The following is a 13,840-nucleotide window of genomic DNA, read 5'->3' as shown; positions in this document are numbered from 1 at the left end:
GTAACAGGATTATAGGTGCGTGCCACCGTGCCCGGCGAATTTTTGTATTTTTAGTAGAGACGGTGTTTCACCATCTTGGCCAGGCTGGTCTCGAACTTCTGACCTCATGATGCACCCGCCTCAGCCTCCAAAAGTGCTGGGATTACAGGCGTGAGCCACTGTGTCTGGCGTCTTCTGATCTCTTTTCCTCCTTCCCTCCTTTTGTCTCTCCCTCCTTCTCTCCCTGTCCCTTTCTCTTTCTCTGTCTAATACACATTTTGTATTCTATTCTTTATAAGTTAACATTTATGATAAAATTTTTCTGTATAATTTTTTTTAATACAAGAGTGTAATGGCTATACAGTATTCTGTTGTATGGCTGTCATAGTTAATTTAACATTCATTTAATTTTGGACAGTTATGTAATTTCTACCTTTTTACTATCAGAAACAAAAGTATAATGAACTGTTATAAATTGTCCTTGTCAGTTTAGACTATTATATATCGAATTTTGGTTGAGTAAAAAAAAAAACTTTGTGCCTCAGTTTTCCCATCTGCAAATGGGGTGCATGTTGATACCTACCATATAAGGATGTTTGATGAATAAATGAAATATTACTTTTGCATAATAATATTTAGTGCAGCACTTAGCATTTTATTTTATTTTTTATTTTTGAGGTGGAGTCTTGCTCTTGTCACCCAGGCTGGAGTGCAGTGGCATGATCTTGGTTCACTGCAAGCTCTGCCTCCCGGGTTCAGGCAATTCTCCTGTCTCAGCCTCCCAGATAGCTGGGACTACAGGTGCTCACCACCACGCCTGGCTAAGTTTTTGGATTTTTAGTAGAGACGGAGTTTCACTATGTTGGCCAGGCTGGTGTCAAACTCCTGACCTCAGGTGATCCACCTGTCTCAGCCTCCTGAGGTGCTAGGATTATAGGCATAAGCCACTGTGCCTGGCCTCACCACTCAGCATTTTATAAGTGTTCAATTTATATTAGCTGTTGTCTTTATCATTTTTGGCATTTAGCTGTATGTGTGTATAGCCTTTCTCCCATATTAAGTGGAACCCCTTTGAAGACTAAAAACTTATGTTATGCTTTTTGTCTCCTTCAGAGGCGACTGCACAGTGGTAAGCACATGGCCACGCTTATACAATTTTTGAATAAAGTCACTGAATTGATCCATTAGTCAATCAACCAATTCAACCTTTTAAAATGGGTTTTCAACTACTGTAGGCTCTCACAGCTCTCCTCCAGCCTGGAAATTTGGCATGGGCTTTGCCCATATTTGCTCCTTACTTCCTGTCATGCTCTTTCCCTTTTAAATCATTGTGCATACAGGGAACCGGAGTTACAGGTGCCTGCAGTAGGGGTGCTCAGGAGGATTCCATGGCCTCTCACACTGAGCATCTCATATAGTTGCCCTAGGGAGGACTCAGACTCATCAGAAGTGGGTGGGGCTGGAGATTGGAAGGAAAAAGAATGGATGCTTTTGCCTATGAGAGATGAGATCCAGGAAAATAAGGCAAGGGAAGAGCTGAAATGTGGGTAGGGTTCAGGTCATGGTGAGCTCCGGCCTGATAGGAGTAGGAGTGAAGTTATTTTGCTGGCAGGGGTGGTGTTGGGGGACAATGGCTGGATGGTGTGTTTCCCTCCTCATGTGGCTAATCTACATAGGTTACAGAAGCTTTCCCACAGTTCCATATTACTGCATGACTCTGGATCTACTGACGGATGGGAGGCAGCTGTAAGCAGCAGGCAGCCCCCACTTGCCATTGGATTTGGGGTGTGTGCCAGGGTCAGGATTGGAGAAGAAGCTCAAGGTGATGAATGTTACCTCTTCCGGCATTTTGTTTTTTTCATCACTGTGGCAGGATAATTAATTTGACTGCCAATTAATGTTTGTTCTCTATTTTTTCTTCTCCCTTGAAAGCAGGTTGCTAGGGCCTTAGTGAGCCTTGGAATCAGAGATTCCAAAGTTTTTAACTATGTGGAAAATAGAAGCTTCTGGGAGCCAATTTCTCCTTCTTCTTTTGGAACAACTAAACTGAAAAACAAGATTATACTTGTTTTTTTTTTTTTTCTTGGAAAGGGAGGGAGAGAGTAGAGGGAGGCTTCCAGCAATTATGGTGCCTCACTTTAATCATGAACCCACACCTGGCTTCAGAGGAGCATCCTAGAAGGTTGCAGTAGCTCAGAGGGGATGGCCATGTAGTCAACCTATGAAGGTGAGAATCTAGGCGCCAGGGGTCCCACCCTAAGCAAAGATTCTTGGGGCCCATGCATGACATGGACACAGAAGGCCACCGTATCTCAAGGGATCACAATGGGCTTGATAGATGAGGATAGCATCAGTAGTCACAATGGACTAATAGTCCCTACTGCCATTCCTGGTATCACATAAGGCTTCTCAATTCTGGTGCATCTTTAGGAGGAGACTCATTGCCTGGATGTCTGACTGAAATTCCCTCTGGCCTGGTGAGATGGAGATTTGGAGTTGGAGTTAAGTTTACTATAATAAATTAGAGAAAGGTGTATTTCTTGCAGGCATACATTTTCTTTTTTTATTTTTATTTTATTTTTATTTTTATAAGTTTTTATTTAAAAGATTCCCTTTTTAATCTGTTCCAAAGTGTTGGCAGCTGAACTATACAAGTTCCTGCCACTCATCCTTCCAGTACAGTTTTCTGAGGACATACTTTTTAAATGGAAAAATAACAGGAGGACCCTCTAACTGAAACCAGGTAGGACCAGAGTCAGTTCCTCAGGCCCCTGCGGCAGTCTGGCCAAAGCTGGCCTTATGAAGTGAGCACGTGGAGAAGTCTGGGGAACCAGGCCCTCCCTCTTGTGAGGAAAGGGCTGAGCAAAACTCATGTTCTCTTTAGTGAAAATGGTCCAAATTCAGATCCAAAAGCCTCCAGTATGGCATTCCCTGGCACTCTTCTTATACTTTATACATTGAAGGCAGCTCCCTCTTTTATGGCCAGTATAAGCAGGCAAAGAAACAAAGGAATATAGATACATATATGTGTATATATATATATGTTTTATATAGGTAAAATATATACATATTATATATATGTATATATACATATTTGGGGGTAGGGAAAGGAGAGGAGGGTCATGTAAACCTAAACAGTCATCACATTACCCCAAATGAGCCTGACTTTAACAAAAAGATAATAAATAACTCCTGGGGGTTAAGTGACAACATGGGTGCAGCAAGAAGGGAAAAGGCACAAATTTAACTATTAAATACACTTTGATATTTGTTTGGCAGAGTTCAGGCCAACCCCAGGCTTCTGCCCTTGCCAGACAAGTAAGCTGATGATATTCAAAGAAAAAAATAAAATATTTAAAAAAAAAATTCAAGCAGAGCTCCATACCACAGTTTTCCTTCAAGTCAGTTGGCCGGCAGGCAGTTTCCCGACCACCAGGAACAGAAACTTTGGCTCCAAGGTAAATGAAACAAACAAACAAAAGAAAGTATTTCCACTTAGAACATGAAAATCCAGAAACTTCATCAAAGAAAGAAAACTATCAAAGAAGTCTACTTCCAGCAAAACTGAGGTAGCACTGCTTTATCTGCATTCAATGCTTACGTGGTTCTCAGTACAACATGTTCTTAAAAAATGCTCACTTGACTGACAGTTGCAGCATGTTGATGGAAAAACTCAACATGAAATGCAATAGGTCAAAGAAGGAATGAGCAAGAAGTGAGGGAAATCAGGGTTCTGGATAAATTAGCTTAAAAGGGGGTTGTCACCAGACTACACATGCTCTTGGCTGGCCTTGGCTTTCCAAGAGCTCTAAATCGCCTGGGAATTAATGCAATGTGGTTAACAGTTAACACTGCTATTCAAATCTGTGTAAATCTTTAAAAATAATTATTACAACCTAAATTCAACCATGTAAACAGCACTACACACAGTACAGACCTGCCCTGAAAAACAATATGCAAAACTGAGATCTGGCACTGCATCATTTTGTAATGTTAATTCAACCTAACAGTCCCATCCCCCTCCCTGCTCTATGCCCTCTCCTACTGGAAAAAACAAACAAAAAACAAACAAAAAAAACCTAATTTGTGCAAGAAATGGCAGGCTTATTCTATCTGAAGGCTTCAAAAAAAGATACACAACATGTAACCAGGTTCAAATATTCTGGGAGATCCCCCCCAAAAGTAAATAACCAAAATAACCAAAAAAATGAAGAAAGTGCCTAAAACATGATACAGCATTTTAGAGCCCTTTCAGATACAAGGCAGAGAAAGGTGTAAAGTAGAAAATATCCGGATCTTCAGTAATTTCCAAAATGGTCCAATTCCTCTGTTGGCTGCAGGGCAGCTGGCAGATCCTTGCTGCTGCTCCTGGGACAGAGCCATTAAGTCTGCTCCTCGGGACACAAGCCCTCGGGCCCTGAGCTGAGTGCACCTCTCCCTTCCCCTTCTCTTTTCCTTCGCTCCATTTCCCACTCCACAAAGGTGTCAAAGAGACTTGGCCAGGCCTCATCTTCACTGTAGTTGCTGAGGTCAGGGCCAATCACCTGAGTGAAGTTAAGGAACATGTTCCAAGTGTCCCGGGAGATGCCCTTGATCCCCGAGGGGTTCTCTGTTAGGAAGTTTAGCCATTGGTCCAATACCGGCGGATTGTTCTGGGTAAAGACTAGTTTCCACAGGGCAATGGCTATTTCCCGATGCAGTGACCGCTGCCCTTCTTCAGAGTCCAGGCCAAACTGAAATGTAAACCGGTAGAGATCCTTGAATTTATCCTTTTGTTTGGCTTCTGTTAAGAGGCTAGGGAACCATGCACAGATTCCGTCAGTGCTGTCTGGACTTACTGCTTTGCAGCCATCAAAAAACTCCTTCCTGGTGAATTTGCACATGGTTGCAGCCTGGAACTTCCAAGCCAAGAGCAGCACTCGAAATTCTGTGGGGTCGACACATAGGTCATTGCAAAAGCGCTCCATGCCTTCCTCCAAAATTGCATCTTCCCGCTCATCCTTGTAGCGCCTGAACAGTTCTTCCAACCTCTGCAAGGAAGACTCCTCGGCATTGGACTTGGACTCCCTCCCAGCATCTCCCGAGGATGTCGGCAGCTGGCAGGCCTCAGTGGCAGCCTCGGCCTTCTTGGTCCCTTTGACAAGGATATTTCCACCTGGCTTGCCACAGGGTGGTACCTGCTCCTCACGGTGGCCTGCATCCCGCCTGCTGTGTGACTTGTTGCTGGGGTCACAGTCTCCATTCTTGCTGCCCAAGGTCGATGAGGGATTCTTACACTTGGTGACACACTGGCCCATGGTGCTGGTGGCCCGGCCTCTAGAGTGGCCCCCTCTGGATCGGATGCCCTCGCTGCCACTGGCCCATGTACCTCAACATGCCATCAGCCAGAGGAGCCAGCCAACCCACAACTCCAATAGCAAGTGGCATCAACTGGCTTTCTAGGTTGCCCGCCTTTCAGAAGAGTTTGTCCCAAAGCAGCTGCTCCAGAGGTTCCTCCAGTCAAACCGTTCCTGGAAACGACGGTGGCCCGGCGGGTCCAAACCACCTACCATCCCCGCTCGCGTTTCCAGGCTCCCTACCCCCGCCGCCGCCGCCTCTTCTTCCACCACTGCCACCGCCTCGTCTTCATCTCTGCAGGCATACATTTTCATGCCCACTGAGATTTCATTCACTCTGCATCTCAGAACTGAAGATGGCGTTTCCCCTTCTTACATGGAAGAGTTATAGTCAGAATGAAAGTAAAAGTGGGGAAACTGTAAGTGCTGTAAACTCTGTGAGGGCAGGGATATACCCAGCACCTACGTCGAAAGCCTTCAATAAGTGTTTGTTGAGTAAATGATGAATAAACAAGTAGGCAAAATGTAAACAGTTATTTTCACTTGATGGGTTTAGGAAGGAAAACTGGGACGTACACTGGCTGAATTTCTCTACTTCTGTGGCCCCTCTAGTCTTGAGTATTACATTCAACTCACTCATTTAACAAAGGCAAGCACGTGGCAGCACCAGAGGCCAGTAAATATCCTCTGAGGTCCCCATAATAACTGGCTGCCCTGAACACTGGAGAATAGGAGTCGGGAAAGGCAGACACGTTCAATTAAATTTCTCTAGGCTCACTGACTTGTCATCAGGTCTATTGCCTAATTTTCTTTCACCTGCTCCAGGTTCTTCTAGACACACAATCTAGGAGATGTGCCTGCCTGATACCCTCAGGTGGCAGAAAAGGTCACATCTGTGTCCTGAACCTATCACAGGGGACCCGGTGTGTCCTGGACCCAGAACTCTGTGGCTGGTATAAAAGCAGGCTTCTGTTTCTTGTTGACCTCTCTCATTTTCCAAACTGCATGGTACATAAAGCCCTGACTCAAGCCATTTTCCCCATTAGCTCTACCTGTGCATGAATGCCTCATTGCATTTCAAATGTCAAACTCTAATGGAATAATAGGCCTTAACCTAGAGCAGACAGTGAGGCTGATCAGGTGTTATAAAAGCATTATTAATGAAAATGAGAAAATGGCATATTTAAGAGAGTGTCAAACAAAGAGAACAGTGGGCCGGAATAATGGCTTTGCTGTTCATGGGAAGCAGCTGCAAAGGCACAGTTCTGCTTCAAAACAGACGCAGGGACGTTGTGTCCCAGGTAGTGATGGAGATTGCACCTTTCATCACAGGAGGGCAGCACATTGCCTGAACATTAGCTCCTTGCTTCTCACTGTGTCCCTGAGACAGATGTCACAGAGGGTGGGGAGAGATTGGCAGGAGGCTGTGTTTTGAAACCACCAGGAGTCGGGGACTGCAAGGCGAAGTGGAAAATGAGGGTGATGCAAATTGCTTTGGGACCAGAAAAGGCCCAGTATAGGCTTAGAACCAAGAGAGTTGAGTTGAGCAGAAAAAGCCCCAGTGAAGCACCAAAAGCAGGACGTGAGTTTGCTCATCTACCTGCACTTCCAGGGTGATGTAAGGAAAGTTCCTTGACCTTTCTGGCCCCAGTTTTACAGAGATAATAATATATCTGTTCTGCCTCCTTCCGGTAATTGTTGTGCTGTGGTAACAGATGTGGAAGTGATCTCAAAATATAAGTATATTTTAAATATATTCAAAATATAAGTTTATAAGTGTATTTCGCCCAGCAAGTGTTTGTTTAACAATTTATCTAACAATTTTGCATCCATAATACAGGAGGTACTGTGTTATATGCAAAGATAAACATGTAAAAAAACATGACTTTAGAATCCAGATGACTACAAGGTAAGGCAAGTGATGATAAATCCCTAAAGTGCAATGTAAAGAGCTATGAGACTTTACAGGAACAAGAAAGAGCTCATTTCTGGCTTGAGGCCCAATGGAAAGTTGCCTGTGGATACAGGTGGCAGGAAAGTGAAGACCATAGTCTGGGCAGATAGGGCAAGACAGCGTTCCAAGTGTGGGGAACAGAGAAAGACATGGAATGGAAGGGCCTAGTGGTGTTCATGGAGTGCAGAGTAATTGGTTGTTAGGAGTGAAGGGTGCCCATGGAAGTCAGTGAAAGATGCAGCTCAAATATGAAGAAGCAGCATGTCTATGAAGGTCATGAAAGCTGGGATGAGAAGCGAACTGTATTTGTTACTAATGGGGACCTCTGTAGGAAAATATTTTTTTCTCTTTTTAAAGTCTCTTTTCAAGAATAAATGCTGTTTGCCTTTTTTTTTTTTGAGACAGAGTCTTGCCCTGTAGCTCAGGCTGGAGTGCAGTGGTGTGATCACAGCTCACTGCAGCCTCAAACTCCTAGGCTCAAGTGATCCTCTAGCCTCAGCCTTCCAAGTAGCAAGGACTACAGGTGCATGCCACCATGCCCAGCTACTTTTTTGTAGAGATGGGATTTCACCATGTTGCCCAGGATAGTCTCAAAGTCCTGGGCTCCAGTGATCTGCCCACCTTGGCCTCCTAAAGTGCTACAATTACAGGTGTGAATCACTGAAACCTGGCTGGGGTTTTTCAAGTAATTTAATTTGGTTGGACAGTATAGTGTGGACTAAAGAAAGACGGGAAGCCCCTGTTAGGAGGCTCTTGGAATAGTCCAGATGTAATATACTAAAGGCTGGACTGGGATAATGATGAGAGAACAAAAAGGAAGGAATAAAGGCAAGAAATGGGAAAAAGGAAAAATCATCAAGTGCCCATTAGATATAAGGATCCAGGGAGAGAAGGTTGAGATTAGGAAGGGGAAGGTCCAAGAATGAGCCCGAGGAGATAGGGTGGAGTTGGACTCAGAAGAAGCTTTTGGGCCACTCTAAGTCAGACACTCTGAGATGTCTGACTCCTGTCAGTAGCTATGTGGAAATCACGAAGCTTCTAACTGACACAATGATGCCATCCAAGTTTTCTTTTGGGAGGATCCTATCAAGACTGGAGTCAGAAAAAGTGGTGGCAGAGAGAACTGTCAGGAAACATTATTATCTATTGTTTAGATTTTAAAAAGTTGATGAAGGCCAGGCACAGTGGCCCATGCCTGTAATCCCAGCATTTTGGGAAGCTGAGGCGGGCAGATTGCTTGAGCCTAGTACTTTGAGACCAGCTTGGGCAACATAATGAGGCTGCCAGCTCTACAAAAAATACAAAAATTAGCCGGGTGTGGTGCCATGCTCCTGTGGTCCCAGATACTCTGGAGGCTGAGGTGGGAGCATGGCTTGAACTTGGGAGGTCAAGTCTTCAGTGAGCTGTGATCACTCCACTGCACTCCAGCCTCAGTAACAGAACAAAACTCTCTCTCAAAAAGAGAGAGAGAAAAGCAAAAAAAAAAAAAAAAAAAAAAAGCTGATGGGATGTGATGATCATGTGATGAAAGGCAAGAAAGACAGAATTATTTCTGAGTTGGAACTTAGAAGGGAAAAAGAGGAGTTGAAGATGACTCAATTTTCTACCTGTGGAAAGTAGGTGTATGGTGACGTCTATTACTGGGAACCAGGGAAACAGGCAGAGAAATGGCTTTGTGGAGAACAGAAATTAATTCAGTTTTGGACATGCTGAGTTTTAAGTGCTTTTAAAGATCCAGGTGAAGATGTTCAGGAAGTAGCTAGAAATAAAGACCAAGAACTCTTTGGTGACATAGGGGATGAAAACAGTGATGAGAGTCAGCAGCACAGAGGTATAAATAGAAACAGATCTGGTAGGATGAGAACAGCACCAAGCATAGGCTCCTGAGGAACTCCAGCCTTTATGAGGCATTTTAGAGTCTATACAGAGCTGTAACAACCATTATGTCTTTTGATCTTTAGAACCCTGTAGGGTAGGTAGTGAAGGCTTCTTTATAGGCTAGGTCTCTTGGCAAGACAAATGTATGAACATGGGGAGATCCAGTGGCCTGATATTATAGTGATATTCGAACTTACTTTGTGGAGGGAATTTACCCATTTTTCTTGGTCGTTTCTTTATCGCTTTGGGCCTTTGGAGGAAAAAATTTCCTCCTTACTCTTTGAGTTAAACTCTTTATTTATTTATTTATTTTTTTTGAGACAGAGTCTCCCTCTGTCTCCCAGGCTGGAGTGCAGTGGCGTGATCTCAGCTCACTGCAAGCTCCGCCTTCTGGGTTTACGCCATTCTCCTGCCTCAGCCTCCTAAGTAGCTGGGACTACAGGCGCCTGCCACCACGCCTGGCTAATGTTTTGTATTTTTGGTAGAGACGGAGTTTCACCACGTTAGCCCAGTTGGTCTTGATCTCCTGACCTCGTGATCCGCCCGTCTTGGCCTCCCAAAGTGCGTCAAACTCTTTATAAAGATCACTAGGAGAGAAATCTAAATGAGAAGACAAAGGGCCATAAAATGGATAGGATATTGTTATATTAGTCGGGAATGCTTTTAGCTGCAGGTAACTAACAAAAGTTGAACATAGGGGTTTGTTTTCTTATATGAGAACCAGTCTGGAGACGGAACTGAAGGTGTTGATTCAGTAGTTCAATGAGAACTAACTTACTTGGCCTTTAACTTAAGGTTATTAGAGGACTCCCATGCTCTAAGCATCATGTCCCTTCAGTGCAGGAAAAAGAGAGGATGCCATCTACACTGATTTTTTTTTTTTCATTAGCAAATAATAAACGTGATCAGAAATGCTACAGAAGACTCTTTCTTACTTATTGGTCAGAACTGTGTGTGGTTACCCCTAGCTGTCTGTGTGTTTAGGAAAGTGAGACTATAGCTTTTCCATTCTCTATAATGAAGCCAGACAAGGAAGAAGAAAGAATCTGGGAATGGACGTCTGGTTGGCCAACCAGCAGTGCTTGCTATGTAGGTCACCTAATCATGCCACCTTGTCTCAGTCATAGCATTTACTATTATTGTTAAAAATTGCAACCATAAACATAATAAGGCAATGGAAATAATCCCTGATCATTATCACAGCATTGTTTTACTTTTAAAAGATTTTTTTTTTCACATTTACAAAAATCTGCTTTCTTTCTTTACTGCAATCTTTTGAGGCTGGTGTTCTCTGATAGATGAGGAAACTGAGTACAGGAGTGGCTGAGTGATTTGCCTAAAGTTGTGAAGTCGGTTAGTAGCAGAGCTGGAATGACCTGATTCTAATAACTGCTCCTGTGTGGCCGGGGCATGAGTAAGTCATGACAAAGCTCTCAGCCCAGACCTCTTTCCATTGGACCACAAAGCTTTTTGTCCAAATGCTAAAATGGTTACTCTTCCAAGTCCTGGGGCCTTGGCATCTTGAGGGATGAGTTAGAATGTGTGATCTGGGTGCAGCATGTCCTTCAGGCTTCCCACACGGCCTCTGGTCATAGGTGAGTAAAGACAGTAAGGTGCTGGAGAAGGACAAGCCCTCTGCTGAGGTCCTTTCCCCATTATTAGAATTCTTCCTCCATCACCTCTCCTTAAAAATGGATAGATGCTGTAGGCTGAGAGACAAAAACAACTTTATTGCTCCATACATGTAATAAGGCATTTAGGAAACTTGCTAAATAGAAAGGAGGTATTCATTTGTGAGCAAACAACAACAACAGTGTCACGAAGCCACACATAAAACTGTGGCCCAGTTGCTGAGATTCTCTAGCTGTCCTGATATTCTCCAGGTGTCCTGATATTCTCCAGGTGACCAGACTCAACCTGTTACGTTTGTCTGTAATCCCCAGTCTACAAGTAGTGGGACACCTAGTGTCCCACTTCACATCTCTGGGAATTCCTGGGGAAGGGGCGTATATTTTCCCAGTGATTTTTTTTTTGTTCTGGCTTTTCTCTCTTTGTTTAATTATTTCAGTTTATGATTCACATCGCCAAAAAATATATATACCAAACAGTATATAATCCTCTTATAAATCTTATCATTTGGTGCTGGTTAGTGCTCTATTCTTTCATGCTCTCAAGATATTGCCTCCACAGGGCTGTGTGTATTTCAGACTTTACCTAAGCTTTGGGGCCCTGCAGGGGATGACCTGGCTAGGTCCGGGGTGAGGCAAGTACCGTACAACCTTAAGAGTGAGCACCTCCTAAAATTTTGCAGCCTAGGTACCATTTTTTTTTTTGTTTTGAGACAGAGTTTTGCTCTTGTTGCCCATGCTGGGTGCAGTGGCAAGATCTCGGCTCACTGCAACCTCCATCTACCGAGTTGAAGCAATTCTCATGCCTCAGCCTCCCAAGTAGCTGGGATTATAGACACCCACCATCATGCCCGGATAATTTTTATATTTTTAGTAGAGACAGGGTTTTGCCATATTGGCTCCGCTGGTCTCTAACTCCTGACCTCAAGTGGTCCACCTGTCTCGGCCTCCCAAAGTGCCAGGATTACAGGCATGAGCCACCGTGCTCAGCTCCTAGGCACCACTCTTATCTCACCCTAGTCTGGTTCTGGGGATAGAAAACTACTATCCCCATCACAGAAAAGCAAACTACTTAAAACTGATTAATATCTGTTCTTTAAATCTCTAAGCCATTCTCACCCACATAGCATTTATTTATCCTCTGCTGCACCGAGGCTGAACTATCTTTCTCTCAGCTCTTCTCTCTGGGGCTCGTTTCGTATTACGTGTTTGGATACTGAATCCTACCTCTCTTCTCTTCTCCTTCCTCAGTTCCTTTCAGCTTAGCCAGAGCATGCTCCCTGGGCATCCTTTGTTTGTGAGAGTCCATCAAGATTTCTAGCTAAACAAAAATGAACTCTTTGTTTTACTTATGAAGAACATTGGTGCAGTCCCATAATTGCAGGCTATCAATCTATAGAGAAGTGGGAGATCAGTGTATCTGGACCGTGTCTCTAGAGATGCTCAAAATCTGGAGACAGCTGACTGTACTCAGCAGGGGGCCTTTTTGCTGGGAAGCAGTGCAATGAGGTGAACAGAGCACTGGCCTTGAAGCTGGCCAGCCTGGGGCTGTGGAGCTGGCTGGGTGCATGCTGGCAACTTACAAGTTTTGTGGGTTTGGGTCTGTCTCTTCACCATCTTGAGTTCCAGTTTACTCATCTGTAAAATGATGTTGAAATTATACGAGATCATATGTATGAAGTTCTTTCTAAACTGTATAGTACTCTAAATGCTCTTGTTGTTATAATGTAACAACGATAACAACAACAAACCCAAGGACAGGCTCCAGAGTATTTGTTAAAGCAAGTTTCTTATTGTGTAGGCATGGCTTGTGTGGCCGGGGTAGGATGACTTGGACTAAGGTAAGAGTACTGGAGATGCAGCCACAGGAAAACAGGATGCCATGTTTTCTACTGAATGACCCGCTGCAGGAAGTCACTTGCTTCCCTCACTTGTCCCCACAGAGCTCCTCTCTCAGGAGTAGCAATTAAGAAGGGTCTGAAGTGGCAAGTCGAATTAATGACTAATTGCTAAAAGTGTTAGAAGATTTTAACCAGGCTCCTAATGATCACTTAAGAGACCATTAGGTGCATGCCTGAGGCAGTGGGGTAGCCTGAGGAAAACAAACAAAAACCTCTGATCTCCAGAGGAGGTCTCTCCTTCAAGGGCATTTTGAAAGCATCTCTCAACTGGAAGTCTGCTGAGATGTGGCTGCAGAAATAATGCCTAGGACTCCCTCTGTTTGTGTTCTGTCTGTGGATTTCAGTTTTACTGTCAGCAAAAGGAACAAAGTGGAATTCCGTGCAGTATTAAGTGCAAATTTAGAGCTGGGAAAGTGATTGACACTTGGCTTTGTTATTTCTCTTCTATTTATATGTGACTATCATTCTATTTTGAAATAATGCTTTGACTACTGCAGCATGTCTTCCTTACTGGCCGATGGAAAACATGGAAAATTCTAGTTAAAAAATTATCTCCCTAGTATTTTCAATTAGAAGTGCTGTATTACAAGAAATTGATCCTAATGAATGAAGCAAACATTTACTACCTGTGTTGGGAGTAAGGTGGGAACATGGCTTCTTGGGTATGGGGATATTCTTTAGAGCAACACATTTTAGGATCGTTGGGGATATGGTTTGGCTCTGTGTCCTCACATAAATGTCATCTCATGTTGTAATCCCCCTGAGTTGAGGGCGGAAAGTGATTGGATTATGGGGGCGGTTTCCCCCATGCTATTCTCGTGATAGTGAGTCTCATGAGATCTGATGGCTTTAAAAGTAGCAGTTTTTCCTGTGTTCACATTTATTCTCTTTCCTGCCGCCTTGTGAAGAAGGTGCCTGCTTCCTGTTCTGCCATGATTGTAAGTTTCCTGAGGTGTTCCTGGCCATGCTTCTTGTTAAGCCTGTGGAACTGTGAGTCAGTTAAACCTCTTTCCTTTCTAATTACCCAGTCTCACCACAGGGGAGTCTCAGTGAGCAGTGGCTTGCTGAAATGGGGAAGAGACTTTTTCCACTGTTTTCCTTTTACTTTAGAGGCTTCTAATTAGAAATGACTGGGAATATTGTTTCTGGAATTTTTAAAAAAAC

At 43.8% G+C, this 13,840-nt stretch overlaps 1 pseudogene; it reads right to left on the bottom strand.

Moving 5' to 3' along the window:
- Positions 1–4,200: 4,200 nt before the first annotated feature.
- On the bottom strand, positions 4,201–5,485 carry LOC104674541 (annotated as a pseudogene).
- Positions 5,486–13,840: the final 8,355 nt, after the last annotated feature.

The sequence above is a fragment of the Rhinopithecus roxellana genome, chromosome 17 (genome assembly GCF_007565055.1).
Source record: "Rhinopithecus roxellana isolate Shanxi Qingling chromosome 17, ASM756505v1, whole genome shotgun sequence".
In the NCBI taxonomy this organism is placed as follows: domain Eukaryota; kingdom Metazoa; phylum Chordata; class Mammalia; order Primates; family Cercopithecidae; genus Rhinopithecus; species Rhinopithecus roxellana.
This window is presented reverse-complemented; position numbering and strand designations above follow the sequence as displayed.